The 18,837-nt window shown below is 37.3% G+C and overlaps 1 long non-coding RNA gene across 1 annotated transcript in view; it reads right to left on the bottom strand.

Moving 5' to 3' along the window:
- Positions 1 to 216: 216 nt before the first annotated feature.
- Positions 217 to 18,837, bottom strand: part of LOC144455485 (uncharacterized) — a 44,485-nt gene continuing 25,864 nt past the window's right edge. The window contains exons 3-4 of the long non-coding RNA XR_013484179.1: positions 16,606 to 16,664; positions 217 to 454 (exon numbers count right to left, since the gene is read on the bottom strand). This is a non-coding gene — a long non-coding RNA (uncharacterized LOC144455485). The remainder of the gene's footprint in view (positions 455 to 16,605; positions 16,665 to 18,837) is intronic.

The following is an 18,837-nucleotide window of genomic DNA, read 5'->3' as shown; positions in this document are numbered from 1 at the left end:
AATCTTAGCTCTTTGTTTTCCAGAAAGGAGGCATTGTTACCTGTGAAGGGCAAAATATTATAGGGCTAACATGTTTGCAGGAATTAGCTTATCTGATTGATTAGACTCCCAGGATCACTATAGCAGTCTGAAAAAAAAATATTGTAGGAATAACATTTTCTGACGTATAATAGGAAGATTGGATCTTAGAAACATAGATAAGAAACTGGATTTTCATAACAGAAATTTTTAGTTCCTTGTACTTCATATGGGTTATCCAATTTGATTCTCACAAGAGCCCCAGGAAATAGTGTGAATGGTGTTATCCTTTGCTTCAGCTTTGGCAGCATTTCCCTGGAGACACTGGGGCAAGAGGTGATCACTGCAGGTGAGTCAACATTTTAACCAGAGTTTTCCAGTGCCCATGATGTTGAACTCAAGTGGACTTTCAAAAAGAAGGAAGGTCATATAGGTTCTAGGAGACAAAGAAGAAGGCACAACACAGAAGTCATGTCAAATAGATGTGGCCAAGTTTATACCTTAGACCATCTGGGCAGTGAACTGGGTAATGGCTGGTGACAAATGACACTGGCTGGCCACCAAATAGTTGGTGCCAATGGAGACAGCAGAACATGGAGTGGGCTAGTGAGCCATACACCAGGTGGTGGCTAATAACTTCATTTTCCCTGGGTAGGTGATGGATTCTCAAATTACTATTCAAACATTCAAATCTTGCCTCCCCTCTCTCACAAAGAGGATTAAAGGGGAGAGAAGCTTATTCTGTTCCCTATTGGCTGCAGGTCCAGGAAGCCAGCATTTCAAATGAAGTATTCCCTGATTGTTTATTATCATTTCTTTGCTTTATCAATTTTCTCTCCTGCTACACTGATTCAGGACCCTCAGCGTCAGAGACTATTCCTTTGGGGACCTGACTCTTTAAACTCTAGAATTCCCACCCTGGGACTCGCATTTCTGATTGGTGACTGCATCACATAACTCACTATTTCTATCTCCTGCTTCATCTTATACTCTAGCTTTTTTTTTTTTGGCCAATTCTGGCACCATAATCAAATCAATATTACCGTTGTTCCTAGAAAGGGTCAATCATTCTACTCTTTTTTGTCATGCCTCCATTACCACCCCTCCCTATGCTGTCTCTCCTAATTAGAATTTATGTTCCTTGACATCAAGGAATATTTAGCTTTTATATTAATATCCCAAGCACATAACACAGTGTTTGAACTATAGTAAGTGCCTAGTAAATGTTTTCCTTTTATACAAAATTTCATGCCCACAAACCCAAACTGATATAAATAATGACAACTGCTGGATAAAATTATAGGAAAAATATATACATATATATATGTAGATATATATATATATGACTTTATATATATAATAGGGAAAATAATTTTATTGCTATCTTTGTTTACTCATCACTTATATTTCCCAATATATCCCTCCTCCATCCAGAGAGCCATCCCATATAACAAAGTATACAGAAAAGAAGAAAAAAATTCAGAAAATTAAAAACCATATCAAGTCTGGTGTTATATATTTTTGTATGCAATATCCCTAGGCCCATGGTCCCTCACTTCTGCAAATAAGTGAAGCGAGATATCTTATTGTATTTCTTCTTTGGGACTAAACTTGGTCATTATGATTTGACAGCATTCAGTTTCAATTGTTTTGCTAATTTTCATTCCACTTATATTGTTGTATTCACTGTGTACATTGTCTTCCAGGTCTGCTTACTTCACTTTGCATCACTCTATCTAACTTTTTCCACGCTTCTCTATATTCACTACGTTCATAGATTCCTAAGGATTGTAACATTGCATTACATTTATATGCCACACTTAGCCATTTCACCAGTTGAAGGATACCTATTTTGTTTCCAGTTATTTACTATTACTACTAATAATTATTGCTAAAAATGTGATACTCTACACAGTGCTTTTCTTTTTATCATTAGCCTCCTTGAGATACATGCCTAGCAGTGGGATCTCTGAATCAAAAGGTATGTACATTAAAACTCTTTATTTGCATGATTTGAGATTCCTATCTAGAATGATTTGTATCAATTCATAGTTCTACCAACAATACATTGAGGTGTCCATATTTTCATAACCCCAGCAACACTGACTAACGAAATATTTTGTCTTCTTTGCCAGTTTCTTGAATGCAAGGTAAAATCTGGTGGCTATTTTGGCTTGTCTTTATCTTAGTAATGATTTGTAGCATAATAATGTCCCATTAGACTGTGAACTCTTTAAAAGCAAGAATTGTTTTTTTTTCTTATCCCCAGCGTTTAGCACAGTACATGGAATATAATAGACACTTAGTAAATGCTAGTTGACAAGCTGACTTCTTTCATTCATGCAATTGTTAATAATTTACATCTTTCTTTGAGAATATTTTGTTCATATCCTTTGACAATATGTCTATTAAAGAATGGCTTTCAGTCTTGAATATTTCTATTTGTTGTCTATAGAACTTGGGTATTAAAACAAAAGGGAGACAGTTGGTGCACATCTTAGAGTTAAGTGGATGGGAGATCTTTTTGCTTCTTAGTGAAAACTAGGGATGAAAAAAAAAAGGAAAGGGAAGGAAAATACAGAAAGTGAGGGAGAAGGAAGGTGATAGAATCCCAACTATTCCCTAGATTGTAATCATATATAACTGTCCATTCTGGGAATGAAAATCTACCACAAATGGCTTTCAGCAGTTGGTTCCAAACAGTATGTTGCATGTCTACCTTAAAGCAGGAGGGACTAGTAATTCATGCTTATCTATGCTTGGAATTATAGATCTCTTGATCTTGCTCATGAGTTCTCCCTGGTGGTTAGACATGGAAGGAAACTGAGGTCAGAGGAGTTAACGACTAATCCAAGATAACAAAGTTGGGGTTAAAGAGCGCAAACTCAAATCCAAAACTTTTAATAATACATATTCTGCATGTTACTAAATTTTGAAAATTCCTGACCTAGATTTAAATTTTTCTCCATTTTCTTTCCCCAAATGTCATCTTATCAGTTATTAATTTCAATTGCGCTCATGATGCCCTGTGTTAGACATTTGTCTCCCCATTGCAATGGCTATTAGCTCCCAGCATGCCTTCTTCATCTCCTATACAATCATGCAGGCTACCCTTCCTACCTGGAACCCATTCTCTCACACTTAGAACTGCTGAAATCATTAATGTCCTGTAAGTCAATACAATCAATTCTTCTTCTATGAAGCTTTTCCTGATCTTCCACCCCCATCTGAAAGTGCTCGCTTCCTCATCAAATTTCATTAGAGTACTTTGTCTGTATCTATTTTTGGCCTCATATTATTCATATGTATGTGTGTATGTTTCGTATTCTCTCATGAGACTGTATGATCACTGAGAATAGGAATACAGCCATTTAAAATTTTATCCACCCCAATTGATACAGCACCTTGCACATGGTAGGTGCTTACCACATATTTGTTAGGTTGAATAATGAATTAAACTCATCTTTATAAATTTTATGTGTTTCAAAGGAAGGCTTTTATATTATCAAATCTGATTCAAACTCACAACCCAATTCCATGAGATCCAAAATTGGTGAAATGCCTACTACATGCAGAGTACTGTGTTAGTCATTTGGGTGCATGGTGAGTTTGTCAGATGCAGAATGTGAAACTGAACAGCTTCTGCCTTTAAGAGTTAAAGTTCAATGGGCAGTACAGGATAGTATAAATAGCATTGGATTTGGAATTAGAATATCAAGATCTTGTCTCCTTCATTTACTATCTCTGTGGCCTTGTCCAAGTAATTAAACCACTCTAGGCCTGGTTTCTTCATCTGTAAAATTAGGAGATTGTGCTAGACATCCCCTAAGATCTTTCCCATCTTTAAATCAAACTACCCTATAATTCTATTCTTATGATTCCTATTCTAACTCTGTTACACTCATCGTGTGACCTTGGCCCATTCTGAGCCTTACCTTTCTCACATGTAAAAAGAGAGATTGTATTCGTACTACTTGCCTCTTGGGACCATTGAAAGGATGGAGATTTATAAACTGTAAAGTCTTACATGAGCATGAGTTAGCTATGGTAGCTGTGGTTTTGGCTTTAGGGTAATGGTGGAGACAAGACATGTAGACAAATAGCCATAATAAAAAGTGTAATGTGCTTACTGCAAAGGGCCAAGAGGGTTTAAAACCAGTCTTTAAAGCTTGCAAAGAACTTTTCACACATCATGTCATTTAAGTCTCAGAACAACCCTTTTAGATAGATATTACAGGGGTTATTACTATCCCCAGTTCTATTGTTGGTACCACAAGTATTTTTATCATGAAAGATGTGATACAGTGGAATGTTTGTTAGATATAAAATCAGAGGATCTGGATTCAATGTCTGACTCTGCCACTTAGTAGGAGTGTGACCTCTTGGACTCACTTTCCTCATCTGTAAAATGGGGGAGGTAGACAACATAGTTTCTAAAGTCTCTAGTAGCTAAATCAATTATCATATGATTATCCACCTAACAGCTAATTCTATTCTAATTTACATTTTTTATAGATGAGAAAAAAAAAAACAAGACTTAAATGACCATGATCACATAGTAAGGATTTGAACCCAAGCTTACCTTTCTCTAAAACCAGTACTCTGCTGCTACCATATATTCTCCACCACCACCCTAATCCAAAAAGGTGGGACATGTTGCAGGAGGGCCAATTTGTCCAGTTACTGCACTGGAGTCTCTGACATACACTGAGAGTTCAGTCAAGATTCCACCTTAGCCCCACCAGAATCAGAAACTAATGCTCACACTTTTAAGATCCCTCTCCCACTGATTGTATTGGCCTCTGATTAACACTAGATAAATAAGAAGGCTACTACTTAGATCCCCCATGCAGAGAGGTGAATGTGACAATTATATATGTCCATGTACAGAGCTCTATATTCTAAACCAGAGTGAATCTCTGTCATTCTAATCTAATTGGTGAGGGAGCAGCAAATGGAAAGAGAATGATGACTACTGTGTATTCTGAAAGCATTTGTGGCTGTCGATAAGTATAAAGAAAGCAGCTGAAAGTTTTTATGCTGTCACTTTAGTGAGCTCTTCCATCAAAAGGAAAATCTGGATGCTTTGTGCCTTGGAAAAGAGTCACATCTGAAAGCATTAAAATTAGATGTCATTTGATTGTAGATCATGATTATTTAAAATGTTGGTTGGCTTCCCTCAAAAATGATCATTCAAACTGAAATATGGGGAAGAATATCAATGTAGTGAAAGGCTGAGTGAATCCTCAAACCAAGAAAGCATTCAGGCATCATTCTGCATGTAGATAAAAGTGGGTTGTGTGTGTGTATCCAAAGTGGAGTCTATGTATTCATGTGAACATTTGTGGCTGGACAGCTCCAATGAGATGTATCCAACCACAGCCATCACCCTCCCCATTCAGAGAATCGTTACTCTCCAGATCTATAATTGATAACAGAATGATCTATTTAGAGTTCTAAGGGACCTTAGGGGTCATTTACTCCAATTTTTTCATTGTACAGATGAGGCAACCTAGGTCCATGGAGGTTAAGGGTCAAGCCCAAGGTTATTTAGGGAGTAAGGAGAGAGCAGGGATTTAAATTCAAAGTCTCTGATTGTAGAGCCTATGTTCTTTAATACTGCAAAATGACTATTCTTGGGGCAGCTAGGTGGCTCAGTGGACAGAGCCTAAGTTCAAATCTGGCCTCGGACCAAACATTTGATACTTACTAGCTGTGTGACCTTGGGCAAGTCACTTAACCCCAACTGCCCTAAAAAAAATGACTATCGTTTTCCTAGCTCTCCCTTCTGCAAATTCATTCAGACTGTCCTTCATACCTGGAAGCCATTCCCTTGACACGTCTATCTGCTGAAATTTTTCTTATCCTCTAAAGTTCAAGTGAAGGGTTCTTCCTCCATGAAGCTTTCCCTGGTTCTTCCCCTTAAGTTATCTGATTTTACGATACTGCTTCTGTGTCCCTTGTTTAGTGAATAAGAAGACTATAACCCAAAAGAAATCAAGCCACTTGTTCAAAGTCACACATAGCCAAGACTCTGATTTAGGTTGTTTGGGGGAACTTTTTTTGGATTCCACATCCAGTATTTTTTCCATCATGCTGTAGTTGCCCTCCTTGCCTTTCCTTCCTCTTCCTAACTTTTATATTTCCCTCAAGAATACTGTCTTCTGTCCATCCATACAGTCTCAAAACCTAGAAATCTGTTTGACTCCATCCTACCTCTTATTTTTCAGTTTATCAATCACATTATGTGCTGCAGATTCTACTATTTCTGTATATTATATCCATGCTCTGCTCTCTGCTTTAATAGTTGTTTAAATAACTAAGGTGACACAGTGGAGAGACTGACTGGCCTAAAGTCAGGAAAATTCCTCTTCCTAAGTTCAAATCTGACCTCAGACACTTAGTTTTAATAACCTGGGAAATTCTGTTTGCCTCAGTTTCCTCATCTGTAAAATGATCCAGAGAAGGAAGTAGCAAACTACTCTAGTATCTTCACCAAGAAAATCCAAAATGAAGTCACAAGGAGTCAAACATGAAGGAAATGACTGAACAACAAAAAACAACTAAATATGTAAACTATGCATGTCTCTAAAAGGCCCTAAGCATAGAATATAATTTTGGGAGGTTGGTAAAAACATAATATTTTTGGTAAGGCATGTCTTTCGATACCATCCAAGTTGTCTCAACATAGTTAGAAGCCTATTCAATCTGCAAATAAGACTGAGCAAAGACTGAGAATCAATCATAGAAATATCTTTTTTAGATATTTATTTTTTAACCCTTTCTCTTTGTGGATGACAAATAGATGGAAAATGAGGGAAACTATTGACTTGCTTGGACACACAATTTGGGGAAGAATTGAGATCTAGGTTTACTGATTTCCAGAATTTAAAAAATGTTCTTATTACTTCTTTATTACTAAGCAACGACAATAAACACTTATCAAAGACCTACTGTGTGAAGGGCATTCTACTATGTGAGCTCATTTCCAAATTGTTATATTCACTGATCACCTGCTGGGCCCTCCCTTGGTACATTATTTTCTCAGTGACATATTGTCATTAGCCTTAGCAGTAAAATCTCCTTTTACTTTTATTTGCTCATAGGATAGCTGGAGGGAGTAAAGAGAGGCAGTGCAGAATCATCTCTAGGATGTGACTCATCCTTACCTCAATCTTTGAAGGACTCCACTTCCCCTATACACTTCAACTTGATAGTTTCAGATATAGTAGTTCATTCACAGTGCAATCTGTCATAATGTATGTGTGTCTCATGAATATGAATTCAATTTTGAAAAACCACTGAAAGTAATAAGATTTTTCCAATTTCCATTATCACCTCTTTCTAGCATAGAGCACAGATTCTCAGAACTAGCCAGGGTCCAAGAGAATGCAAAATTTTCTAGAAGCGATGTGGACATAGAAAATTGAAAAAAATAGAATTTTAGAGCTAGAAAGATCATAGAGGTCTCTTAGTCCAACTCCATATTTTGAATAAGTAGAACAATAAGATAGGAGAAAGATGTAGAGTTATGCGTAGTGGATCAAGAGGGACAGTAAGGATAGAAGAAGGGTAAGGGACAAAGTTTCTGTGAGCATAGGAAAGAGAGATACAATGAGGTCATGGGCTGATTTCTGTGACTACTTTTAGGTGATAAAAGAAGAATTAGATCAAAAACGTCATCTCAGTGTGATTAGCCATGCTACATTTGGAGAAAGAAAATAAACTGACCATCAAACACTCATTTTAGACTGATGAAGTGAACTAAAATAGTAACTTCTAGACCATCAATTAGGAACCCTGCTCTCCTGTCCTTTAAGACCAAGGAGAGGCTTCCAACTGATATGATACTCATTCACAAGCAAAAATAACATTAGCAATGGTTAACTCCTGCCCTCCTCCAAGGTTCCTTCTAGTTCTAGATTTATAATCCTATAATCCTCTCACTTGAAACAGATATAAACTGATGATCCCTATGGACAAGACTACCCACCCCCCAGCCATTTTATTTGCTGACAGTTTTATGAACTATAGAGTTCACTCAGTACAACCAAACCAAAATCCAAATATGTTGTCATTAAGAAATGAAGTTAATTTTAAATTATCTTAATAATAAATGAGATTCAAGAATCCAACTTAGCAAACATTTACAAACTGTATATGTGAATGATGCTACATGTTGGTTACTGAAAGGGATACAAAGAAGAATATGACACAGCCTTTGAACTCCTATAGTATATCATCTGGTGAGATATGACATGTAGATAGACAAATATAAAATTTTTAAATGGGGTGCAAAGGTGGATGAGATGTATAAAGTGCCAGGACAGCTCACCAGAGTGAGAGGATTGTTTCTGACTGGGAGAACTGGAGAAGGTCTCCTTTGAGATGGGCCTTGAAGGATGGCTGTCATTTCAAATCATCACCAAATTTATTAATTTGTTGAGCAATAGTGAGAATTTCACACACACACACTCAAAAAATATTAAAATGGAAAAAATAGCAATTTTCCAAATTGTTTACTGAGTTGAATTTATTGAATTTTATTCTTCTAAGTTGAACAAAACTGAATCTGAGTTAAACAGCAAGTTCTGAAGTTTAAAATTGTGTTATTTTGATCTAAAAGTACACCATTTCTTAATGTGCAATAAGCAAAAATAGCTGAGCAAACCAGGTATCATTCTGCGTGTGTGTGTGTGTGTGTGTGCGCGTGTGTGTGTGTGTGTGTGTGTGCGTGTGCGTGTGCGTGTGCGTGTGTGTGCGTGTGCGCGTGTGTGTGCGTGTGTGTGTCTGCGTGAGTGCGCGTGTGTGTGCGTGTGTGTGCGTGTGTGCGTGTGCGTGTGCGTGTGCGTGTGCATGTGTGTGTGTGTGCGTGCGTGCGTGTGTGTGCGTGTGTGCGTGTGTGTGTGTGTGTGTGTGTGTGTGTGTGTGCACATTCTCATTGATTGAGGAAGTAGTTCTGTAAATCTCTGTGAATAAAGGCCAAAGTTTTATATAAGTAGGACAGTCCATGTGATCATTAGTTTTCTCTTAGGACATCTATTGAAGTAAGGTGCAGGAGTACCATATTTAAGTGAAATCTATTAAAATTACAGATACCACTCCCAGAAAATATGTATGGACATCCATACGGTTTCCAATAGATGACTGAGTCACACACTGAATTTACAACATAGCTCAGTACACTGACTTCTTCTCAAGTCATATCTCACTTCCAAGACTGTACATACCTCATGAGCAAGTACCATGCCCTTCTCCTTAAAGCTCCCCCACGTCACTCAACATACGGACCTACAGAGTGGACCCAAAGTCCATTTGTATCTAGCTATAGGAGATAGTTAGATAAGACCACCTTCACTCTGTCTCAACACTCTCTGAGACAATTTTGTCTTAAGATCAACTAAGAGAAGAGACAAAACTAACTTTTAAAAACCCATCAGGAGTACCTGAAATGAATATTTATCAGTATTAAAGAATTTAATTAAAGAATAACACTTGGGGACTAATTTCATATCTCATTGTACCATGTGTGGTCATAGAGAAACAAAATCTTAGGGTTGGAAGGGACCTTAAAGATCATTTAGTCCAACCTCTCTCCCCACCTATTCACCTGCATTTTATTAGAAGGGGATATGATGTAAGTTACTCCAAATTCCACAGTTTTTAAGAGACAAATGACTACAAACCAGTTTTTTTTTACTCCCAGTCTAGAGATCTATCTACCCACTATACCTATTTTTAAAAGGTCTCTGCCCATCTTGTTCTTTTTCCTCTATTAGTTCATTAATTTTGTGAGCCTTCTGGACAGAGCCCATCTCTCATAATGTACCCCATACAAAGCCTACAGTTCATCCACTCCATAAAGGCAGCAACCATGAATTTTTAGTTAAGCAATGCTTCTCCCCCAATACTCCTTAACTTAACATCTCATTAATAAGTATTTGTTGAATGAATTCATGAAGGACTCAAAGGCCAATAGATCTTAAATCATGAAAATCACACCACTTTTTTTTCATGATCAGATTTTTTAAAATGTATGACTGACAGTGCATCACATTGATAGAGGTTTGGACTGACATCCAGGAAGCCTAGAATATTGTTCTTGTTATATCCTATTAACTCCTGTGTCCATGAGCAATATACACCCCTTCTTGGGGCATCAGTTTAATTTTTATTTGTAAAAGAGGAAATTTGCTCTAGATGACCTCTGCGATCTCTTCTGTCTCTGACAGTCTATGTTATATGATCCAAGATCCCTGTGACTCAATGTACAAATGATCTCTATGGTCCCTTCTAACTATATAAACTATAGTTTTAAAATGTTTTTTTTTCTCCCACACCACTAAGTTACAGCCTCAAGGCTGCTAGAGTACAATAGAAATCCCCAGGGTATTTGGGCCTGACAAATTCCTGGACTGAAAATGAGTTTCATCATTTGCAAAATGCCTTTTCTGGCCCGAAGCAAAAGATCTTTGGGTTTCAATTCATAATTTCAAATCAGAAGATCTCATTAAAAACTGAATAGGTTGAGAGAGCTGCAAAGTTCACAGAAATCTTCTTTTTCTATCAATTATACATCCTTGCAACATGAATATGAAAATTCACAGAAGTAAATATTATAGAACCCAAACAATATTTTACCCCTGTTTCCCAAAGACTGTCAAGAATGAAGCATTTGAATATTTGCCGTAAACATTCTGCAAAATGTCAGCAACATTACTTTTGCAAAACAGTATCTCGTTGTCAGCTCTTGGTAATCAGTTTAATTTTTATTGAGGAAAAGGCACAATAACAAATCAGCCTTCTTGTGTCCTTTGAATTCTTATGGCTGCAAATGAGGCTTCCAGCCGCGTCAATTTCAGTTTGCAGAGGCACCATGTTGAATCGTTAATTACCTAAGAAGGTACCACATCCTCACTGCCTTCTGCTCGAACAAAATAAATCAGATCAGAACCCGGAGCTGGGATGGAATTTTTAAAAAAATGCCATCTGCCAGGTTCCACTTCAGAACATCCAAAAGCCATTAAAGGAGGAAGGAGAAAGATATAGTTTTGGGAAGTAACAGAGAGTTGATCAGACTTATTTGTTCTATCAGACTGCTAGACTGCACCTTCTCTATCAAGTAAGGAGCTGCATTGGGGTTGTTATTATTACCATTACATCATTAAATTGGAGGTCAGATTAATCATTCAGGATCAGACAAGTAAATATACAGTAATTGTATTCAGGTACTGTAGAGACAGTATGACATATTGAAAAGAACCCAAGACTCAAAGTAATAAGAACTAGTTTGAATCCTGGCCCTGCTTTTTGCTATTTGTGTAATTTGAGGAAATCCCTTTGGCCACCCTAAGTTTCAAATTGAAATAGCATATCTTCAAAGTCAAAGGATCACAGATTTGGAACTAGAATTGATCCATCAATAAAAATTTATGGAGCACTTACTCTGTGCCAGGCACTAGGATAGATCAATGAAGAAAAAGCAGTACCTGCCCTCAAGGATCTTCCATTCTAAAGAGAGAGTGAGACAACATGAACATCAATAGGAATATCTGAAATACATACAAAGTAAATGGAAAGCAAACTTAGAAGGAAAGGCACTAGAATCTGAGAGTAGGGTGGCACAGGGTTGGAGGGGAGGAGAAACTGGGAATGGCTCCACATAGAAGAGGGCATTTGAATTGAATTTGAAGAGAGAATTCCAAGAGATGGAGATGACGAGGAAAGCATTCCAGGAATGATAGATAACCAATATAGAGACATGGAAAAAAGAGATGGTATCTCCTGTGTAAGAACCAGCAAGTAGATCAGTGCAGCTAAAATAAAATAAAATATGTGGAAGGAAGCAATATGTAATAAGATTGGAAAGGAGAAGGTTGTGTTAAGTTGTGAAGAGTTTCAAATACCAAAAAGAACATTTTATATTTGATCTTAGGGATAATAGGGAGTCACTGAAGTTCATTAAGTAGGAGAAAAACATAATCAATTACCCTATTAAAATAGTCTTATGGTCCCTAGACTAAAAGAATGTCCCTTTGACAGCTGTGTGGAAAATTGATTAGAGTGGCGATAAACTCAAGGTTGAGAGAGACTAATGAGAAGCCTATTGGATCCAGATGAGTGGTAATAAGGGCCTTCATTAGAATGGTGTCTGTGTGTCTGTAGATAAATGAATATATACCAGAGAAGTTGTGGAGGTAGAAATGACAAGATTTGTCAAATGATTGGATCTATGGGAATGAATAAATGTGAGGACTCAAGGTTGACATCAAGAAGAAAACCCTGATACCTGGGAGGATAGTGATTGGTGCCTTTGACAGTAGTAGGGAATTTGGAAGATAGGTGACTTTCAGGTAAAAGATAATGAGATCTCTTTGAGATGTCTATGGGGCATCCTTTTTCAAAATGTCTGATCCAAAGTTCATGATGTTGGACTACAGCTTAATAGAGAAACCAAGGCTAGATATATAGAGCTAAGAATAATTTTCCTAGAGATGATAATTGAATCCATGGAAGCTAATGAGATTACCAAGTGGAAGAACATACGGAGAAAGTAAGAAAAAAAAGGAAATGAACCTAGGACAGAGCCTTAAAGGATATCCAAAATTTGTTGACAAGACATGGATGAAAATGTTGGTTCATCATCCATACCACACTACCTGATTATGGGCCCTTCTGGGTACTAGTCTCTTCTTATACACTCTCTTTCTTAGAAACCTCATCAACTCCTATGGATTTGATTTTCATCTATACAAAGATGATATAGAGAGATAGATAGATAGATAGATAGATAGATAGATAGATAGATACGGATATAGATATATATATATATACATATCCATCCAGAACTGAATTGCTTATATTTCCTCCTAAATCCTTCCCTTTTCTAAGCTTCCCCTTTTTGGTCAAAGGTGCCATCATCCCCCTAAGTTGAAAACCTCTAACTCCTTATTCTCATTCACCGCACATATCCAATCATGTAAGACAGCTAGCTGGGGAGTGGACAGAGCATCCGGCATGGAGTCAGGAGGACTTGAATTCAAAGCTGTTTCAGGTGCTGTGCAACCCTGGGCAAATCACTTAGCTTGTTTGCCTCAGTTTCCTCAACTGTAAAATGGGGGTAATAATAGTCTTTAACTCCCAGGGTTATTGTAAGAATCAAATAATATAATATTTGTAAAGTACTTGGCACAGGGCCTGGAATATAGTAGAGGCTTAATAAAAGCACATTCCCTTCCCCCCCTTCCAATCATTTGCCAAATCTTGCCACTTCTACCTCACAACATCTCCTATATCTGATACCTTTTTGCTTCTCATAAAAGGACATTACTTTACGTCCTTATCACCTCTTGCCTAGGTTATGGCAACAATTTGCCAAATCTTTCTGACTAGTCTACCTTAACTCCTGCTGCCAGTGTGATTTTCTGTGAATACGCATTTGACCATGTGACTGCCACACTCAGTCACTTCAGTGGCTCCCTATTACATGTGAGTGTATACACAACATAAAGTCTAATGTCTTCCTCATGAAAAGGTGAGGTTCCTATGAGTAGGGATTATTTCATCAGTTATACCTATATCCCCACAGCCCAGCACAGTTCCTAGAACATATTAGGCACTTAATAAATGCTTTCTGATAGACTCATTGATCCAGTAAAGACAACTGAGGATGAGCAGTCAGAGAGGTAGGGACAAAATGAAGAGACAGCATTGTCACAAAAATCCAGAGGAAAGAGAGTATCTAGGAAAAGATCCAGAGTATCAATGCTGGAAGGGACCTTAGAAATGATGTAGTTCAATGCTATTAGTCACACCAAACCGTGATGTGGAAAGAGGAAGTCATTTGCCCAAGGCCGTACAAGTAATTAGTGATAGAACCAGAATTTGAACCTAGGTTCTTAGATTTGAAATTGAGTCTTCTTTCCACCATTCTGCACTATTTCCAGCTCTAACCCCTAGAACTATTATTATTAGCCTACATTTCAATAGCACTTTATGGTTTAAAGATGGTTTATTCCGACTCTCTCTAGATTCTGATAAAAATCCTGTAGTGTTTTTATTCACATTTTGCAAATGAATGCTCTTAGGAAGTTGTGTCTTTCCCAAAGGCACACTGTTAGTGGGAGAAGTAGGACTCCAAACCAGGCCTTCTGATTCTAACTCCAGTGTTTTTTTTTTCCCAATACCACTATATAGGATAGATGGTAAGACCCAGCTGTATCTAGCCTCCTTGGTTCCAAGCCCATAACTATCCAAAGGCTGAATCATAGCCAACTTAGAGGGTCATGAGGCTTTCCTCACATAAAGCCATCATGTGGATATCTTTGGCTGCTGAATTATATGTGAAGAAGTCCACATGTTAATGTTAGCATTGGGATCTGATCAGCCTAAGGAAACCAAGAGAAACAATGTGAGGTTGAACATATACAGTGCTTTTACCACCTGAAAACACATCATCTTAGCTGAATTTTCCCAGGTCAGTAGAGAATGAATGTTCTATTGCAGGGATAAGCAACTAAGAGTCAATAGTATGTTTCTCCCTCATTAGAAGTTTTCAGGTGAAATCTGGCTGACCTTTTTTCAGTTATGGTATAAAGGAAATTCTTGTTCAGGAATGTCTTGTACTGGACAGAGTCTTTTGAGGTCATTTCAGATTCTGATTCTATGAATGTAGAATTTGGTTTGTATCCTTTGAGTGCTAAGATCATGTCATGTACATCCTTCCTGTCCTCCATGGAGCCTAACATAGTGCTATGTGCATATACCTATTTGTTTGTGCATGTATTCATAATGTAAGTAAAATGTATTGGAAACTTTATTCAACTAACAAGTATTAAGTACTTACTCTTGACGAGGTTCCATTCTAGATGGTGGGGGGTATAATATACAAAGTTAAATGAGACAAAGTTCATTACCTCAAGCAGCTTTCCATGTAGAAATATAGATTAGAAAAATAGATAGATAAACAGATAGATGACAGATATAGATAGATAGATAGATAGATAGATAGATAGATAGATAGATGGCCAACTATACATACACACGCATATATGTATAACAAAAAATTGAATGTGAAAAATGCATAAAAAGTTACAAACAGTAGGAATTCAGAGTTGTCCCCTGGAGATGCTTCCCCTCTTCCTATTGGTGAGTCTCTAGACTGGATTATTGTTTTATAAGGTGCCCAAGCCATACTAACTTCACTTCCAAATCCATTCCTCCACCTCCTTCTCAACAGCCTTATTCCCACTGCTGCTTTCCCAGATTCCTTTCATGTGCTGTCTTTCCACATTAGAATCTAAACTCTCTGACAGTGGAGATTTTCTTTTTTACTTAAATTTGTATCAGCAGTGCTTAGCACAGTGCCTGACACATATGGAGTGCTTGAGATATAATTTACTCATCTATCCAAAAGGAAATTACTAGGGGTGGGAACTGGAATGCAGTTGGAGAGGAGGAATGAGAGAGAGTCAAAAAGCAGATGCATGCTGATATTGAATACTCTGATCAAATGTAAAAAATGCTAGAATTGGAGCACAGAGGCCCCATATTCAAGTACTGCATCTGACCTTGGGCAGGCAAGCTCCTTCTCCTCTGTAAGCCTCTACTGCCTGATCTATAAAATGGAGATAATAGTGTTTGCAATACTTTCCTCAAAGGTTGGTTGTAATGAAATTAGATAATGAGATAAAAAATATGATGATCAAATTAGATAATAAGCTAAAAGTTCTTTGTAAAATATAAAGTGCTTTGTAAGCCTTCAAATGGTATATAAATGTGATTTGTTATTAGCTTATTTAGTCAATTAATTTAAATATCTTCTTGAAATCTGGAAGTGAGGTCTCCAATAACACCCACTATTTTTGGTTTTAATTACAACGACTACCCAAAGGTTAATGGTACAGAAAATCAAAACAAAAATTCACTACAGACAACTCGATTATTAAAGGGCCAATCCCATACTGTGGATGACTCAGATCTCTTCGTTTCTCCAGCTTCCTATTTTGGCCAGGTAGTTCCAAATTCAGAAAGAAAAGGTAATATCCTGTTGCTTTTGGAGTTTTCAACTTGTTCTCACTGTTGGTTATAGTGCTGGGGAAATTGCTGGAGACCCTGTTGCTGAAATACTCTGAGACCCAGTTGGACAGGAAGAGCAGGGTAATAAAATAGGATGGCCTAATTAACCCAATACTCTTTCATCCCATATTCCCTGAAGTTTTCGTGTTTCACTTTGCATAGCCCTTGAAAATAGTGCTGCCCCTTGACCATTACTACCCCACACCATCATTACCAAAAGGCATCATAGAAGATCTTTTGTGTATGACTATATAATGTGAGTTATTTATTCTTTATAAATATTTGTTGCTAAGAGGATGTGTTTCCAGGTGGTAAAAAATACTGCACATGTTCGACCTCACAATGTTTCTCATGGTTTCCTTAGGCTGACCAGGCCTTAGATACCAATGCTAACATTAACATGTGGACTTCTTAACATATAATTCAGCAGCCAAAGATAGCCACATGATGGCTGCATGTGAGGAGAGCCTCGTGACCCTCTAATCTTTCAGCATGGCCAACCCTTCTTACCTGGGCTGGGTCATCTTCAGTCATCTTGACTTATGTCTTGCCAATAAACTTTGATGACTCTGGAAGAGAGAATGAGGCTGATGATTTTGCATAGCTCTGCCTCACTTAAATCCAATTCATGTGCAAGTCAAGACATCACCCTCCTGATGTCATTGGTCCTCTTCAAGAACAAAGGATGAACAACACCAATCTTACCTGGATTGCTAGCTTCTTCAGGGCAGAAAATATGTTCTTTCACAAAATCTCATAAGTTATTATGAGAACTTAATAAATGTTTATTGAATTGATTTAATTCCATTTCTTGAATTTAATATTCTAGAGAGGCATCTAGATTAATTCATTTCATTTTTGTCTCATTAAACTGTGAAAAGAGGGTAGAATACAAGAACATTTGAAGATAGTCTCAACTCTTAAGAGATCTATAATTTCACGGAGAATTTTTTTTAAATAAGGCAGCTACATAGTGCAATGGATAGAGTGCTGGACCTGTAGTCAGGAATTCCTGAGTTCAATCCTAGCCTTAAATACTTACTATGTGATCTTGGGCAAGTCACTTGGCCTCTGTTTGTTTTAGTTTTCTCAACAATAAAATGGGATAATAATAGCACCTACCTCCCAGACTTGTTGTGAGGATCAAATGAGATAATACTTGTTAAGTGCCTAGTATATAATAAACATAATAATGCAAGCTGCTATTATTATTATTATGTGATGTGCTAATAAAAAGCAATATAGGACAATGCAGTAGCATACTATGACAGTATGCTATATGAAAGACAAAAAGAATACTGACTTTGAAGTTCACATGGCAGCTGAGATTCAAGCCTTGAACCCAGGCATTCTAGCTGAAGTCCAGTGCTTGGTCTACTGTATTATCTCCATTTTATAGCTTTGCTTTCCTTCAGTAGAAAAAGGGAGATGAGATTAATTATGCCTATTCTAGATATAGTATAGGATTTTTGTGAGCAGCAAATTAGATAATGAGATAAAAATGATTTCTAAAATATAAAGTGCTTTATAAATGTGGTACATCATATAAGTGATCTAGAGTGATTTTCTAGACCAACATTTTCCATAATGATTTGGCCTTGAAATACATGGGATTTGAAATACTCCCATGGTATAGTAAAATGAATACTACTAGCCTTGGAGTCAGAAGGCTTGGGTTAGATTCCTACCTCTTCAATTTATTGTGAGAATTTAGGTAAGTCATTTAATCTCATTAGGCCTCTATTTTTGCATTTTTATGATGTGAACAATGATGCTTGCACTTCCTACCTCAAACAGCTCTTGAAAATAAAAATAAATTGTCCTATAATAACTACAGAAAAATTGACTCATCCTCATCCTCATAATTATCTGAGCCATTTTCTCACAACCATTTTTTAAAAAGAAAAAGTTTACACCAGAGAAAATTGGAGTCATATATGTTTTCATTTTTTTCATCACTCATGTCCAGAAATAGCCAAGCAAAAGAAAATCAGGCTTTCTTCATGAATAAACAAAAATTAATTTGGACCTGGTAGCAGGTGTTGCTGAACTGATAGCCCGGAGGTTGAAAGTTTCTATTTCTAGCCCACATAGGACTGGGAAGGCAGCAGGATCTACAGCCCGCATCTTCTTCTGGGACATTTCATCCTTGACCTAAAAAGTAGTTCTTGGATGAAAGGGGAATTCATTATCTAAAATGCTCTCTGGGCCTCCCTGCTGAATCTGCTCTCCCAAATCCTATGTTGTCCTTGTCACCGTTGGGTGAAGTATATGTTGCATGAACCAGACCATTTCCCCAACAGACTAGCTATGTCTGCCTTAGCTTACTTCTAAGGTCAGATTTCAGTGGGAAGTGGGCTTCCGTAGCTATTTCAATTCAAAGAGAATTTAATACTGTAGTGATTTCCTTGGCATGAGGACTCTTTCCACTGACACAGATGTCAACCCCTCCATGTAATAGTAGTGATTCTGTGGGGCCCCCAAAATGAAAAAAATTTTGGTCTCCAAACTTCTATGAATTTGGTCAAGCAGGTCCTCACGTAGGAGACACGAAGTCTATTTCCTGGCCCATAGTCAGATTGGTAGGAACTACCAGAGATTGCCTTTCCCTGTCAGGGCAGCTAGTAAAGGCCTTAGATCACCTCTACCCTACAATGAGAAATACTTTAGTAGAGGAATTCAAGGATAAGAAATTATATTAAGTCAATATCTAATGCTTTCCAATTTTGATAAAGTATGCTC

This window comes from Phascolarctos cinereus, unplaced genomic scaffold (assembly GCF_003287225.1).
Source record: "Phascolarctos cinereus isolate Bilbo 61053 unplaced genomic scaffold, phaCin_HiC Scaffold_9;HRSCAF=440, whole genome shotgun sequence".
NCBI lineage: Eukaryota > Metazoa > Chordata > Mammalia > Diprotodontia > Phascolarctidae > Phascolarctos > Phascolarctos cinereus.
The sequence above is the reverse complement of the archived record's forward strand: the minus strand, read 5'-3'. Positions and strand labels throughout refer to the sequence as shown.